This window comes from Colobus angolensis, unplaced genomic scaffold (assembly GCF_000951035.1).
Source record: "Colobus angolensis palliatus isolate OR3802 unplaced genomic scaffold, Cang.pa_1.0 Scaffold14, whole genome shotgun sequence".
Taxonomy (NCBI): domain Eukaryota; kingdom Metazoa; phylum Chordata; class Mammalia; order Primates; family Cercopithecidae; genus Colobus; species Colobus angolensis.
In genome coordinates, this window is record NW_012114488.1 from 16,428,086 (window position 1) to 16,442,810 (window position 14,725).

The 14,725-nt window shown below is 43.9% G+C and overlaps 1 protein-coding gene across 1 annotated transcript in view; it reads right to left on the bottom strand.

Moving 5' to 3' along the window:
- The window catches only part of MAS1 (MAS1 proto-oncogene, G protein-coupled receptor), a 16,781-nt gene extending 10,825 nt beyond the window's left edge, over nt 1-5,956 (bottom strand). The window contains exon 1 of the mRNA XM_011934996.1: nt 5,795-5,956. The gene's annotated coding sequence lies outside the window, so the exon portion shown is untranslated. The remainder of the gene's footprint in view (nt 1-5,794) is intronic.
- Nucleotides 5,957-14,725: the final 8,769 nt, after the last annotated feature.

The following is a 14,725-nucleotide window of genomic DNA, read 5'->3' on the forward strand; positions in this document are numbered from 1 at the left end:
GTGAACCCGGGAGACGGAGCTTGCAGTGAGCTGAGATCCGGCCACTGCACTCCAGCCTGGGCGACAGAGCGAGACTCTGTCTCAAAAAAACAAAGAAACAAACAAACAAAAAAAACCCAGTCTCTGGATTTTCAGGGAGACTGATTTGAGTAGTAAAACTCTGGTCTCTCGTTTAGCTGGCTCTGCATGAATTAAACTCTTTCTCTATTGCAATTCCTCTGTCTTGATAAATCGGCTCTGTCTGGGCAGTGGGCAAAGAGACGTTTAAGCAGTTACAGTCCCAACAGGGCTCATTTTATAGCCTCTTTAATCTTAACACAAAATGGGAGTATTTTCTTTTAAACGTTTATCGCCTTTCTCCTAATTTTAAAACAGCATATGCTCATTGAAGACAATTCAGAAAATCCACACATACAACTACTATTAAAAAATTAACCTGATTCAACATTTAGGATATTCCATTAGTCTTTGTCCAATGTCTTATACACACTCTTTTTTAAAATTGAGATTACATTTTTATAATGTTTTGGTATCCTTTCTACCTTTTTTTCACTCAATATCATATTGTAAACACTTTCTCACGTCAGTATATACTCTTAAAGTATGACTTTAATATCACTAACTGAAGGTATCATGATTTATTTATTTATTTATTTATAATTTTGAGACAGGGTCTCACTCTGTCAGCCAGGCTGGAGTGCAACGGCGAGATCACAGCTCACTGCAGCCTCAATCTCCTGGGCTTAAGTGAGCCTCCCAGGTAGCTGGGACTAGAGGCACACGCCACCATGCCAGCTAATTTTTACGTATTTTTTGTAGAGACAGGGTTTTGCCATGTTGCCCAGGATGGTCTCGAACTCTTGGACTCAACTGATTCTCCTGCCTTGGCCTCCCACAGTGCTGGGATTACAGGAGTGAGCCACTGTGCCCAGTTTTCATTATTTATTTTTAGTAATCCCCTAGCCTTGGACATATCATTTGCTTCTGATTTTTCACCGCTATTTTTAAAAACAAAGCATGTCATGAATTTACATGGATGCAAATTTTGTGCATATCTCTAATTATTCCCCTAGGACATATTTCTAAAAGTGGAATTGCTAGACCAAAGGGTATAAACATTCTTCAAGATTTAAATGTGTATTAACAAACTGTCATCCAAAATAACCATGCCAATTGTATTAATACCAACATCAACAGTATATAAATTTTTTAAACAGCATATGTGTTTCTTTTTCTACAACATCTTCAGTTTCTTAAATTCCCAAATTTGATAGGTGATAAGAGATACCTTGTTTTAATTTGCATTTATTTGATTCCTAATGAGGTTGGACATTCTTTTAGGTTAACAGTTACTTGTATTTTTCGATGGATTGTTTTTTCAAACTCTATGCTCATTTCTTTTATTGAATTGCAAGAAACATTTGTAAATATGGCAATTCATTATATGTTATATGTCACAAATTGTTTTTCCCCAGAAACTGGAGTATTTTATAAAAGACATGAAAGGATGCTGCTTGGAGTTTTCTTTAAAACACTTCCTTATTGATAAAGACCATTTAGATCATTAAATGCTGATCATTAAGATTTAGAGCTTGAAAAAATCATGCAGATACTGCAAACCACCCCCTTGTTTTTCCAGGTGAGGAAATTAACTCAGGACTAGTCCAAGGTTGCGTACTTAGTAACAAAGGCAGCAGCAAAGCCTGGATTGCCCCAGGTCCAAATTGGCGCTATATCTAGCTCTCCCCTGCCCCACCCAACATACACACACACCAGCTCATTGTCAACAGTCCATCTGTGTGTGAAGTTCACACACCCATTCATGGGGCTGTTAAGACTTTTGGAACATTTATTAATGGCTTTTATGTCATCAGAAGCAACCACACTATCAACTGGGTTGTCAGTAATTAAAATCCTTAAAAGATGGATTTTTTAATTTATCAAAGGATGGATCTATTTATCAAAGAATGGATTTTTATTTATTAAAGCACCATCTACCCAATACCAAACCTATAACCAAAACAACACAAACACACAGGAATGAGTTGTTTTCAGAAATACTGTCTCTGTTGTCACTTTCTTCTGTGAAACAGAGTGGCTCCTAGCTATCACCATTATCAATAAATACATCTATTGATGAAGGACACCATGCTTCACCATTATGGGTAAAAATAATTGATGTCAGAGGGGGAAATTCAGGCACATCCTTTTGTCAGAACAAATAAGAGAAAGGAGCCAATCCATTCAACAGCGCAGTGCTCTCAGACAAGTCCTCCAGAAGGGGGTGAGACAAGATCTGGGGCTCGAGCCCCTCCCCAATGCCTGAGTGTTGCTATGGAACCCCACTTCACGTCTCCTTGCCTCTGTCTCTGAGACGATGCTAGAGCCTAGCATATTTCTTCCCTCGGGCTCTCCTCTTGCCTTCCTGCAGTTCTTCTTCTGTCTCCTTCAGTGGATCCCTTTTTACACTGCCCTTTGCACATTGGAGTTCCACCGGGCTCCATTCTTTTTTTTTTTTGAGACAGGATCTCACTGTGTTGCCCAGGCTGGAGTGCAGTGGCGCCATCTCTGCTCACTCCAGCCTCCGCCTCCCGGGTTCAAGTGATTCTCTTGCCTCAGCCTCCTGAGTAGCTGGGACTACAGGCACCCGCCACAACACCTGACAAATGTTTTTGTATTTTCAGTAGAGACAGGGTTTTGCCATGTGGCCAGTCTGCAGGCTCCATTCTTGACCCTTTTCCCTTCCTACTCTACAGACTCTCCCTGGGTGGTCTTGCTCAATCCCACCGTTTCAACCATCCCCACTTGTTGATGAAATCCAAATGCACAGCTTTAGCTCACACATCTCCCCAGCATGTCAGACCCATACAACCAACAGCCCTGGGTCTCTCCAACTGTGTCTCATGGTGGCACAGCAGCCTCAGTGGGTCAATCCAACCTTCTCCACTGGTCCACATTTCCTCCAGTGTGCCTAATAGCCTTCAGCACAAAAAACTGGACACTTTACCATAGCTTGTATGTCCCCTGCACCAGTGCCTAGAATCAGCCATTTCTCCAAGGAGCCCTGGTTCCTTTCAGTAAATAATTATATTTAGAAGCCAAGATCTGGGTGTAAAATGTGCTCATTGCTAGAAGGCTGTCACTGCTCCCAGGCCCTCTCAGGGGTAGGTCTAAGGAATATACGTACATAGATACATTTATGTGTAGTCATACATACACACACCTACAGCTGTATTTTGGTATCTTTGTATATCTTTATAAAATATACACATATAATCATGAATTGACCCCAATATCTCTAATTTTAACCCACCGCCAGTGAATTCATTTGAGTTTTCTCCCTCTCCATATTTGTAACTCCCTTCTCTGAGAAACCTGGCTTCCATGGCCCTCTATGCATTTACTCATTTGATCAACCCACCTATGAACGGTTGCCTATGTCTGCCACTGCTCCTCCCCTGCCCTGCACAGATGCCCTCCTCACTTTGCTGGACTCTTTTACTTCCTGTTGGAACAGTGCTGCCCCTGCCCCCCACCCTGAGACACAGACCTCATGCAGCAGGAGATCCAACACCCAGCACCAGTTCCCTGTACCGGCCACGCAGATATCCTGCTCTGCTCAGCACTGACATCCCTTGCCATGTCACCACTGCCACTGCCCTCACCCTGGCATGGCTGCCCCCATGGGGATGATCCTTGCCTATTCAGGCTCCAGCACTTCACACAAGCCACCACAAGCCAGGCTGACCATGGTGGAAAGTAGGACTTAATACCCACCACCTTCCTGCAAAACTCAAAGAATTGTAGGCAGTATCGCATCTGAATCCTGAAGAGACTTTTGAGAAGAGGGATTTTGACATTGATCAAAGTACAGTGCAGAGATCACTGCCTATTCTGCTTGTGCCTACGGCTGCTTGGCCTGGGAGCTGCACTTTCAGTCAAACTGACCATGAGAAGCAAGCCCTCCATCAAGCAGATTAACCCACTGGGCCTTAACTGCTTGACATACTGGCATTTTAATGTAGTTCTGAAAGGCTGAGGTATAAGAAATGCTAGAGATTAAAAGCACTTTGCCAGTATGAATCTCATGGAAATGCCAAACTGAGATAATGAATCAACAAGCAGGGGAAAACAAGCATGGTGGTTTCCATCGATGGGTAAGGATGTGGGCTTTGCAGAGCCTGTGTCCTGGCAGGTCCACTTGAGATTGCTGGCTGCATTTACCTCTCAATGAAAGTGAGAGCAGCAGATGGGTGATGGAGCTGATAGAAAAAACAAGGAGACTCAGAGTCGGCAGAGAGTTCTAAATGCCACACATTTATGCTGCTCAAGTGTTCTCCAGAGACCTCAGAAACAAACAACGCCTTCCACATTCCCATTCAGTTGAGCACAGTCCTCCCAGGGCCCCAGATTCCCAGCCTAGCACATCACTCTTAGAAGAAGGAAAGGGGGCTGGGGAGAAAGGCAGGGAGAAAAAAGGAAAGATAAAAAAGCCAGCAGAACTCAGGTTGAAGGAGTGGGCCATCTGAAACTGCCTGTTGTTCCCAGGCAACTTAAAAGACAGCCTGACCCTAGGCTGGACTTTCTAGGTGTGCAGATCCAGAGAAAAGAGCAAATTCTTCCCTGTGTGCGTGTGCAGTCACCTGGACAAACAGAAACCCATTTGTGAGATGGAATTTCCATGGCAGGCAAGGGCTCTGATGGGAATGTACAGGGCAGGAACATCTGTCCTGGTATTAAATGCATCATTCCCGTCTTCCCCACACCAGGGCCATCTGCATGCAGAAGCAGAGACTTCTTGCTCCCTTTCCAAACATACCACTGGATCAATTTAGAGCCTTGGTCTAAAAGCGGGGAAGGTGATTTTGTCCCCTAAGGGATGTTTGTCATGCCTGGAGATAGTTTTGGTTGTCACAACGGAGAGGAGCGTGCTACTGGTATCTAGTTGGTAGAGGCCAGAGATGCTGCTGAACACCGTACAATATACCGGACAGCCCACGTGGTAAACAATTACCCGGCCCAAAATGTCAACGGTGCCGAGGCCGTGGCACTCTGCTAGAGGCCAGCTTGTTACCACCCTTTTACTGCTGCACCCACAGCAATCTAACAATACACTATACATTCTCTCACCAAATTACTCCTAAGTATCCTCGCTGGGAAGTGTTGCTAAGATGCTCATACCAAAGATCCAGTCTGAGCAGGAGATTCCTTTTAATAAACACCTTGTCACCACAGGACTGCACATGACTTCGAAAGCAACAGAAGCTAATACTGATGCCAGGGCCCACTAAGGAAACACAAAGAAAAATCAATACAGCTTGCCCCTGTGATGCCCAAGAGCCGACAGCCAAGTGATTTCTCCAGAGGAATCAAATTCAGTAACAACCCTTTCAAACCTCAACTTCTTTATCATTTATAAGCTTTCATTAAGCAACCGTGAAAACCTCCAAGTCCACCATTCAAACCATGAATTGATCCTAAGATTCTTTCCCCTGCAGTGAGTTAAAAAAGAAAACGCTACTGCAGAAGTTTCAACCCTGAAGTTGAAAAACAATGTCTGGGAACAGTTAACTCAGCAAAGAAGTAAATTTTGCAAAACAAAGGCAGGAGGAAAGAGAAGTTTTGCCAACACACACCAACGGCAAACATCCAACACACCGAAAAAACAAAAAAAGGAAAGAAAGAAAAACCAGCACAGAAAAGAGTTACCCAAGAAAGAGATTTTTAAAGAGAGAAAATCTTACTCTGGTTGTCAAGGACAGCTAAGCAATGAAAAACTGGGAAGCAGACTCGCTGGTGTCATTTGCTCAGGAAGGGTCAGAGGTGGCCACAGGTTGGCTTCCTCTTCACATCTGGGGCATCAATGCCCAGCCAGCCTGCAGGGTCTCCGGTCCCAACATCTCGAAGGATGGCTGCAGCCTCTCATCTCTGAAGGAATTAGAGCTGCTCTCCCACTGCTGAAAATATTTGAGATGTGCCAAGCAGATGGTCCCACGCTTATCAGCAGAAGCTTCCAATGGCATCATTCAGTGACACACTCGAGTGAAAATCTTCACGCCAATCCAGAGCGGGGTGTGAGCTGGTGATAATGCAAAGCGGTGGACCACCTTGAACCACTAAGGCCAGGCAGGGCTAAAGAGAAAGATGACCTGGAGAAATGCCACATGGAAGGGCAAAACTGCATGTGTAGTGGAAAGATAGAACCAGCTCAAGTTCCCTGCTCAGCGTCTAATAAGTCATGTGACCTCTGCCCAGTTCTCTAAGACTTGGTTTTCCCACCTATAAAATGGAGCTAATAACATTAACTCAAAACATTGTAATGATGAGATGAGTCTATGTATAGACCCAGAGAGACATGCGAGAGACACGTGGCTAGATAGTTAAGGATTTGTTCCCTTCTCGCAACCCAGTTTCGGAGAGTATCCTGCTCAGTGTAGTATGTAAGACTCATAGGGTGTAATGAAAAGCAAGCAAACCAAGGAGTGTGTTCAGGGGTAGAGGCAGGGGTCTGCACCATTGGCCATGCCCAGACTGCTTCCCAGCCTGGTCCGGGGACTCCTCCTGGGAGCAGCTGTTTCTGTCAGATGCAGACTCTCACCCATGCAGTCGGGAACATGAGAGCTTCCTCGATCCCTGTTCTGCTTTTTTGTTGTTGTTGTTTGATTAGATTTTTTGGTTTTCTATCTTTTAAAAACCAAAAATGATCCATATGTTACCCATGTTTCAAAGAACCCAATGTGAAGCCCCAAAGGCTGAGAATTTTGGATCTCTTGGACCTCAGGTAGCCAAGCATGAGATCCCAAGCCTGAAGACCCACCCCTCATTCATGGTAGCATTTTCTCTTGTTCAGAGGGATTCCTTCACAGTTACTGTGCCAAAGTATTAAGGGACCCCAGGGACCAACTATATCAAAAGGGGTAAGAAGGCAATTTCAGACTCTGTGGGAAAGCAGACATAGGAAGCCACAGATGAAGTTTCCCTCCGACTGTTTTCATAAGCAGTAAGACCACAGTCCCAGGGCAGAGCCAAACTACTCTTGTGGGAAGCCTGACCAGCAGCTCAGTCCTCCCAGTGGGAAGAAGAAAGGCGAGAGAAGAGAGCTTCCCCGAAGCCAGCAGGCATCTACTAGGTAGGCAGTGCTGAGCAGCAAATCAACAGACCAGGTGAACTCAGTCCTGAAGTTGGAAAGGTGTTCTCATTACCTGGTTCTGATGTTCCAAGGAAGAAGAAGTTCAGCCTCCTGGAGAACTTTAGTTTCCCAGAGGATGGTCAGAAACTAGAAAGGAAACAGGCACCATCTAAAGCAAACTGCCAGGCAGAAAAGAAGGAGCACCTGGTGGGAAAGGATCAGACCCACAGAAGAAAACGTGATTAGGGAAAAATTACAGGCTGCCCAGGAAGGTTCCAATCCCAGCAGGGGAGGAATTGATCCCGAAGGAAACGAGAGATGAAGGAGATGGGATGGGACCGAGGGATCCTCTCTGCTCCACATTCGTTGCTTCTCAGATCAGGGACTGTCCAGCTGTTATGAACATTTCACCCTGTCCCTATGGGTGCTGTGAAACCCTGCGCAGAGTGACCAACTAGAAGGAGGACTCCAACGTCATTATGTAAGTCAACAGAACAGAGGGCCTCACCAGTTTGCTTTTTCCAGTGCCTAACAGAAGTCTGTCCACATGGGCAGAGGACAACAAGCTGCACAATTTGGAAATTGATAATGGTCACAAGGTGACTGAAGAGCAAGCCACCAGGAAGCCAGGGTGGCCCGATGGCTTCTAGGTAGGGGGAGAGTCTCCAAAGAGGGTGGTGGCCGGCCAGGGGAGTCTGAAACAGGTGGCTCTCTTTGCCCCCAGCTTGAGTGGGTGGCGGAAGGCCCCAGTTGTTTGGTGACTAATTGGCATCACTAACAAAGCAGGAACTATCGCAGATGGAGCTGGAGTCACATTTGTGGTAGATAATGATTTATCCTTAGAGAAAATACAGCAACTCACTGTAAAAATAAAACTGCTTGCATTTAAGCCACAAATAGGTTGGCTATTTCTGTGCCTGGTTTGTCTTTGTGAGTAATCATTCTCTTCTTGAGAGGTGGGCAGAGTTTGAGGGGAAGAGTGGGTAACAAAGCAACTGAACCTGGGGAAGAGGAGGGTCTGGAGCTCCAACTTCCGGCAGAAGTTCTAGCATCCACCTCCAAGTCACACCTTCCAAAGTTCCCTAGAGAAACAACATCTCTCTTTCTCCCATCAAACAACCGAGAACTATAATGAAGGGTTCCTGGCGAAAGGCCTTATGGGAGCAGGGAAGAAGGAAGCTTATTTACCCACGGCCACGCAGTGGACCCATAAGTGGCAGTACACACAAGTGGCAGGTCCCTAAGTAGTAGAATCACTAAGTAGGGTACAGTGGTAGAATCCCTAAGTAGACCATAAGTGGGAGAGCTCATAGACACACCAGTACGCGGTAGAATTCCTTTCTTCCATCAGTGCTTTACCCTAAAGCTCCAAACCCTCTCTGTGCCATGGGGTCTTCACTCAGCACTAAACCCAGAGAAGTTGAGAGAATTCAAGTCACTTCCTAAGATGTGTTCCTCATCTGGAAGGAACTCTTCTATGCCCTCAATGCCGAGCCTATATTCTGGGGAGATAACCATTAAGTACCTCACAAAATCCCAGCACTCCCCTCCATGTTAGAAAGATGGAGAGTCAGAAGGGCAGGGGGCTGGGCTGCACCAACAGAGGGAATGGTCAGTGCCTAAGTGCTCACTTTCACAGAAGACGGCTCGAGTAAGGAGTGGAAACACATGGAAGGTCCACAGAATGGCAGGCAACTGGCTTAGGACACATTGTCTCAGTTCACCATGCAGGAGCAGAACAACTTCAGGTAAGCTAGAAATTTAGACTTGCAAACTTGACTGGAGGGACGAGTGATTATCCCATCCGTTTGATTGACAGAGTCTCAGAGTGGAACTGGTCTGCCCTCTGTCCTCTGGAGCTGCAAAAGAGGCTTCAGATCTCATTGGCCAGATGAAAGTCCAAGATAAAACCCTGAGAACAGAACTCTCCCAGGCTGATCGGATCCCCATCAGTCTTAGGGAATCTTCTCCAGGCTTCTGCTAGCCAACCCTGGCCTGAATTGGTTGGGTCTGTTCCCAGTAATATTCTTTACACTCAGCATACATTTCTTAAACATCAGATCTGAAAGAGAAAAGACATCTTCTCCCCCGTGTGCTTGGTTTCTTCCAACTAGTCAGGTCCACAAGGGGGAGCCCAGTGAGAGCACTACAAAGGGCAGAAACTCTATAGGTATGAAAACGGGGGAGCAAACCCGCGGACACAGTGCAAGTAGCCCTCCAAGATGCACCCTGGGAAGGGCCCAGAGCATGGCTGCAGATAAGAACTCATCATGTGGGAGGACTTTGCTTCCAGCCCCCAGGCCCCCCACAACCTCCCCTCAATCACAGGAATCTGCCCAAAAGGAGACTTCTTATCTGGCACAAGTGCCTCTGCGGAACAATGAGGAGGATGTGAAGTGGCCCAGAAAGAGTCAGGCATCCCTAATCCAGGACAGTCCTTCCACTGAGAGGCGGGGCGAGGCTCAGGGAGCTGCCTCCCTCCTGCAGGAGAGCCTGGGATGGTGCCCGCCGCCCCAGAGATCCTCACAGTGGACAAGCTAGACCTCACTAGTTCCAAAAGGAGAACTCCCAACTAATGTAGCTCATATAAATAAGAAAATAAATAAATGCCTCTCTAAGTCCCCCAGAATCACCAGATATCATATCTACAGGGCTGGCTAAAGTTGGCAGCAGGAGAAAATAATTAGAAAATAAACCGAGCATGGTGTGAGGCAGCCTGGGGCAACATAATAAAGATGGGGACGAGGCAGGGGTGGCACCGGGTGCCAGGGCAGGGTGGGGAAGGAGGGAAGAGGAGAGGAGCGCACTCCACCCCCAGGGTGAGATCGGGTCTGCCTGAAGAGGCTCACACGCTCTGACGGTTTGGGAAAATACCTTTACCCCAACGAATTTTCCTCCCTTTCTCTCCCCCATTTCCCTGGGAATCTTTGTAAAAAGGGCCCCTGAGGAAAACCAGTGCCAGAATCCTTTGCCCAGGACAGATGATCTTGCTCATAGGGACATCCCTAGAGAAAGTTCGCATTGAGTCACAGGTGAAAATGTACAAGCACTTCGTGGATGACTCGCTCGATCCAATCTGAGAGCTCATCTGCGCTTCGGGTGTGCGTATTCCCGTCTGTCCCTCCTCCCATTCAGCACCATCTGGATTAATACAGCTATAGAGGAAAGCCTCAAAATTCCTTTGTGTTTTTTTTTTTTTTTTTTCTGGCCGTGGGAGTCACAAGGACATTTCTTAAGTGCTCAATATTTTATCCCCATTTTACAGATAAGGAAAGTGAGGCTTGCAGAGTTTAAGTAACTTGCCCTAACTCTCTTGTCAGAGCAAGGAGAGAGTGACTCCAGAGTGCACAATCCCCACCTATACCTGGGGCGTAAAAGCTGTAAAGTATAAACTCATTTTCATTCTCCTCTTCTTTTTTTAATCTCATTTTTCTCCTTTTTCTAAATCCAGAACACCATACTAGAAAGTTTTTTCTTGAAACAAGTTTGGAGATAATTGTGGAGTGGGAGATGTTCAAAAGTATGTGCTCGTAATAAATTCACAGCAAAAGGGACTTCATGACGTTCACGGCGCTCACAGCTCAATATGACAATAAATGGCTGGTGGTGCACACCCATAGATACTTTATGGTATCTCTGATTTGGGAAGTAGGATAGATGTCTGAAGCTTTATAGTTTATTAAAGGAGGATTTCAAGTTAAAGTATGATACTCCACTTGACTTCAAGATTTATTACAAAGCTACAGTAATTAAGACAGTGCAGGCAGGGCGCAGTGGCTCATGCCTGTAATCCCAGCATTTTGGGAGGCCGAGGCAGGCTGGTGTTGGCAAAAGAATAGGCAAATAGATTAATGAAATAGAATAATGAGCACAGTTATGACACAAACATTTGACAAGATGACTTTCAAAAAGGGTGACAAAACAATTCAACGAGGAAAGGCAAGTCTTTATAGAGCAGATGAATATTCACAGCGAAATAAGTGCACCCCAGCTGCTACCTCACACCATACACAAGAGTGACTCTGACAGGGATCACAGATGTGAGTATAAAAGCTAAATTACAAAGTTTCTAGAGTGAGCAAGAGAATATCTTCTGATACTGAGACGACAAAGATTTCTTAGGATACAGAAAGCACTAACTGTAAAAAAAAAAAAACAAAAACAAAAACAAAAAACTGATTAAATGCACTTTATTAAAAGTAAAAATGCCTGTTCATCAAAAGCACAAAATTTCTAGGCAAGCCACAATCTTGGAGAAAATTCTTCCAAAACGTGTATCAGACAAAGGACTTGTATCGAGAATATATAAAGACTTCCTACAACTTAGAAAAGACAATACAGTTTGGGGTTTTTTTTTTGTGAAATGGACAAAAGTCTTAAACAAATACTTTGTAAGTGAAGATATGCAAATGGCCAAGAAGCTCATGAAGAAGTATTCAATATCATTAATCATCAGAGGAAGGTCAATTAACACTGTAATGAGATACCATTTCATACCTACCAAAATGTGGGTACGAAGGTTGTTCACACCAAATGTTGGTGAAAATGTAGACTAATTAGAACTCTAACATAGCTCAGGAGGGAGTATAAATAGCACAGCCACTTCGGGAAACCGTGGAAGTTTCCTAAACATTAAACACATGTCTATCCTACGACCCAGAAATTTCACTCTTAGGTATTTATCCATCAGAAATTAAAGCCTATAGCCACAAAATGCTCATGACCATTTTATTTACAAAAATAAAAATTAGGGCTGAGTGCAGTGGCTCACGTCCGTAATTTCAGCACTTCAGGAGGCCAAGGTGGGTGGATCATCTGAGGTCAGGACCTGGAGACTAGCCTGGCCAAAATGACAACACCCTGTCTCTACTAAAAATACAAAAGCTGGCCAGTCATGGTGGCGTGTGCCTGTAATCCCAGCTACTCAGGAGGCTGAGACATGAGAATCGCTTGAACCAGGGAGGGAGAGGTTGCAGTGAGCTGAGATCGCACCACTGCACTCCAGCCTGGGCGACAGACCGAGACTCCATCTCAAAAAATAATAATAATAAAATTTTTAAAAAAATAAAAATAAATAAAAATTAGATGCAGCTCAGATGTCCATCAGCTGGAAGCTGGATCAACAAAGTGAAGATCATTCATACAAGGGAACAATGGAATATTATTTGCCAACAGAAGGGAGCAACCCACAGATAGGGTTGCATACGACAACATGGGTAAGTCTCAGAAGCATAAGGCTGAGTGACAGGAGCCGGACACTAAAGAGTACATATATATTATCTAATGCATATGCGTATATGAAGTTCTGAAAGAGGCAAACTTGTCTATGGTAATGGAATCTGATCATTTTTTACTAGAAGTGGCAGACTGACTAGGAAGGGGCACCAGGGAACTTTCTGAGGTGAAGATAACATCCTATATCTTGGAGGTATAGCCAATGTAGATGTATGCATTTATCAAAACTCGCCAAACTCAGTAACAAAGATTTGTGCATTTCACTATATGTAAATTTTATACCTCAATGTTTCTTAATTTAAGAAAAGTATTATAGCTGAGCTTAGTCATTGAAATCTTCACACTTTTTTTTCCCCTAGTGGCTAAGGAAAGTGATTTGTTACAAAACTACAAAATACACATAGACACACGCATACAGAAGCATATACTTATGTAATGTCAAACTGAAATGTCCTCTTTGCAAACTATGATAGGAAATGGAATTCTGAATTCATTTTTTCAACAATTTCAAATTATGTGCTACAGTTACATGTTGTTTTGTGGTCCCCATTTCTTCTCCCCTACTCCCTCACACCAAAATTATTACTAAAGCAGCATACATTGTCTGCTGCTAGTTTTTTGGGGAGTAAGGATAGGTTTAAAAATGAATTACAAGTAAAAGCTTTTGATACTAGCCTAAAGCATCATAGCATTATGGTACTTCTTACTTTTTTTTTTTTAATATGGAGTCTTGCTCTGTTGCCCAGGCTGGAGAGCAGTGGCATGATCTCAGCTCATTGCAACCTCCACCTCCCAGGTTCAAGCGATTCTCCTGCCTCAGCCTCAGCCTCCTGAGTAGCTGGGACTACAAGCATGCACCACCAAACCCAGCTAATTTTTGTATTTTTAGTAGAGACAGGGTTTCACCATATTGGCCAAGCTGGTCTCCAACTCCTGGCCTCAGGTGATCTGCCAACTTCAGCCTTCTAAAGTGCTGGGATTACAGGTGTGAGCCACTGCGCCTGGCCACATTATGGTGCTTTAAATCAACTAGACCCACCACACTTTCCAAAACTGGTCCTGGATTCCGCTGGCCGCTTTATATTTCCACTAAGGAGTGACTCAAGATCCAGGTTAATAGGGATGAACAGGCTTAATATATAGACAGCCCGTGCAAATTGATAAGAAAAAAACAGTAAGACTCCAAATAGAAAAATAGTCAAAGCACATGGAAAATATCCAACATCATTATTAGCTAAAGAAATACACACTTAAAAATATATTTCCCTTTTTCACTCACTGGGATGGCAAACATTTAAAAATTAAAATACTCAGTGCTGGTAAAGGTGCTAAGAGGCAGGCATTCATACATGTTGCTACTACAGATATTACTAACACTAGCTGGTACACAAAGTGGCAGAATTCCCTGGAGCCTTCCTGGGCCATAGTCAGGTGACCATCCAGGCAGACATGGGCATTGCGATGGTGATGCGATTTTTAAAATAAATGAAACGTTTTCTTGTCCCCTAAATTGCCACCTAATCTGCTATATAGACACTTTGCCTTCTAACTCCTTACCTAGATTATAATCACGTGCTCTTTCTTACCCAAACATCTTGAAAAAAAAAATCCAGTTGTGAGAAAGAGGATTTTTGGAGTATTGCCTTGGGTCATGGAATCTATCCATTCCTCTAGCTGTTCTAAATATTACCCCGGGTTCAGCCCTGCATACCTGGCCCTTCATGGAACTGTACCATCTTAATTATCCTTTGGAGATACTCATCAGCTAGCATTTCAGGGCCCTACAACAGAGAGACACAAAAAGATCAAAATTGTGTTCATAAAGGTTGGCTAACACCCTTCCCACAATACCTACAAAGTTTCCTTTTTGAGATTTCTACATCTGGAGTAGCTGAGTTTCTTCTGAGCAGTAGCCAATCTGTTTGTATTGATAGAAAACTATAAATTGGGTAGGTGGAATGTTTGCTTCTCTTTTCCTGCTAAGAAACCTGAAGATACATATTTGACCTGTCTTCATAAATGTACCATATGGCTACCTAAAATAAAAATACTCGAAATTATTTAGTCAGAGGTCAAATCTGGGCACCATAAATTTGTATCGTCCTTTTTCTGTCAGTAACTATAGATTTTGGCAATGTTTTTTCACCTATAATATCCTTAAGGATACTGAAAAAAAATAAGTCACTTCCAAATGATAATAATTTGTATATTGGGAATACTACAAATAGCTAACAAAATAGCGGTGACTCTGAATTCCTGAAGAAAGGAGCCCTCTAAATTCTCAACAGCACTCGCTAAATTCTATTAGAGTTACTTCATTATGTGTCTGTTTACCTGATTAAAATTAGCTCTTTGAGGCAA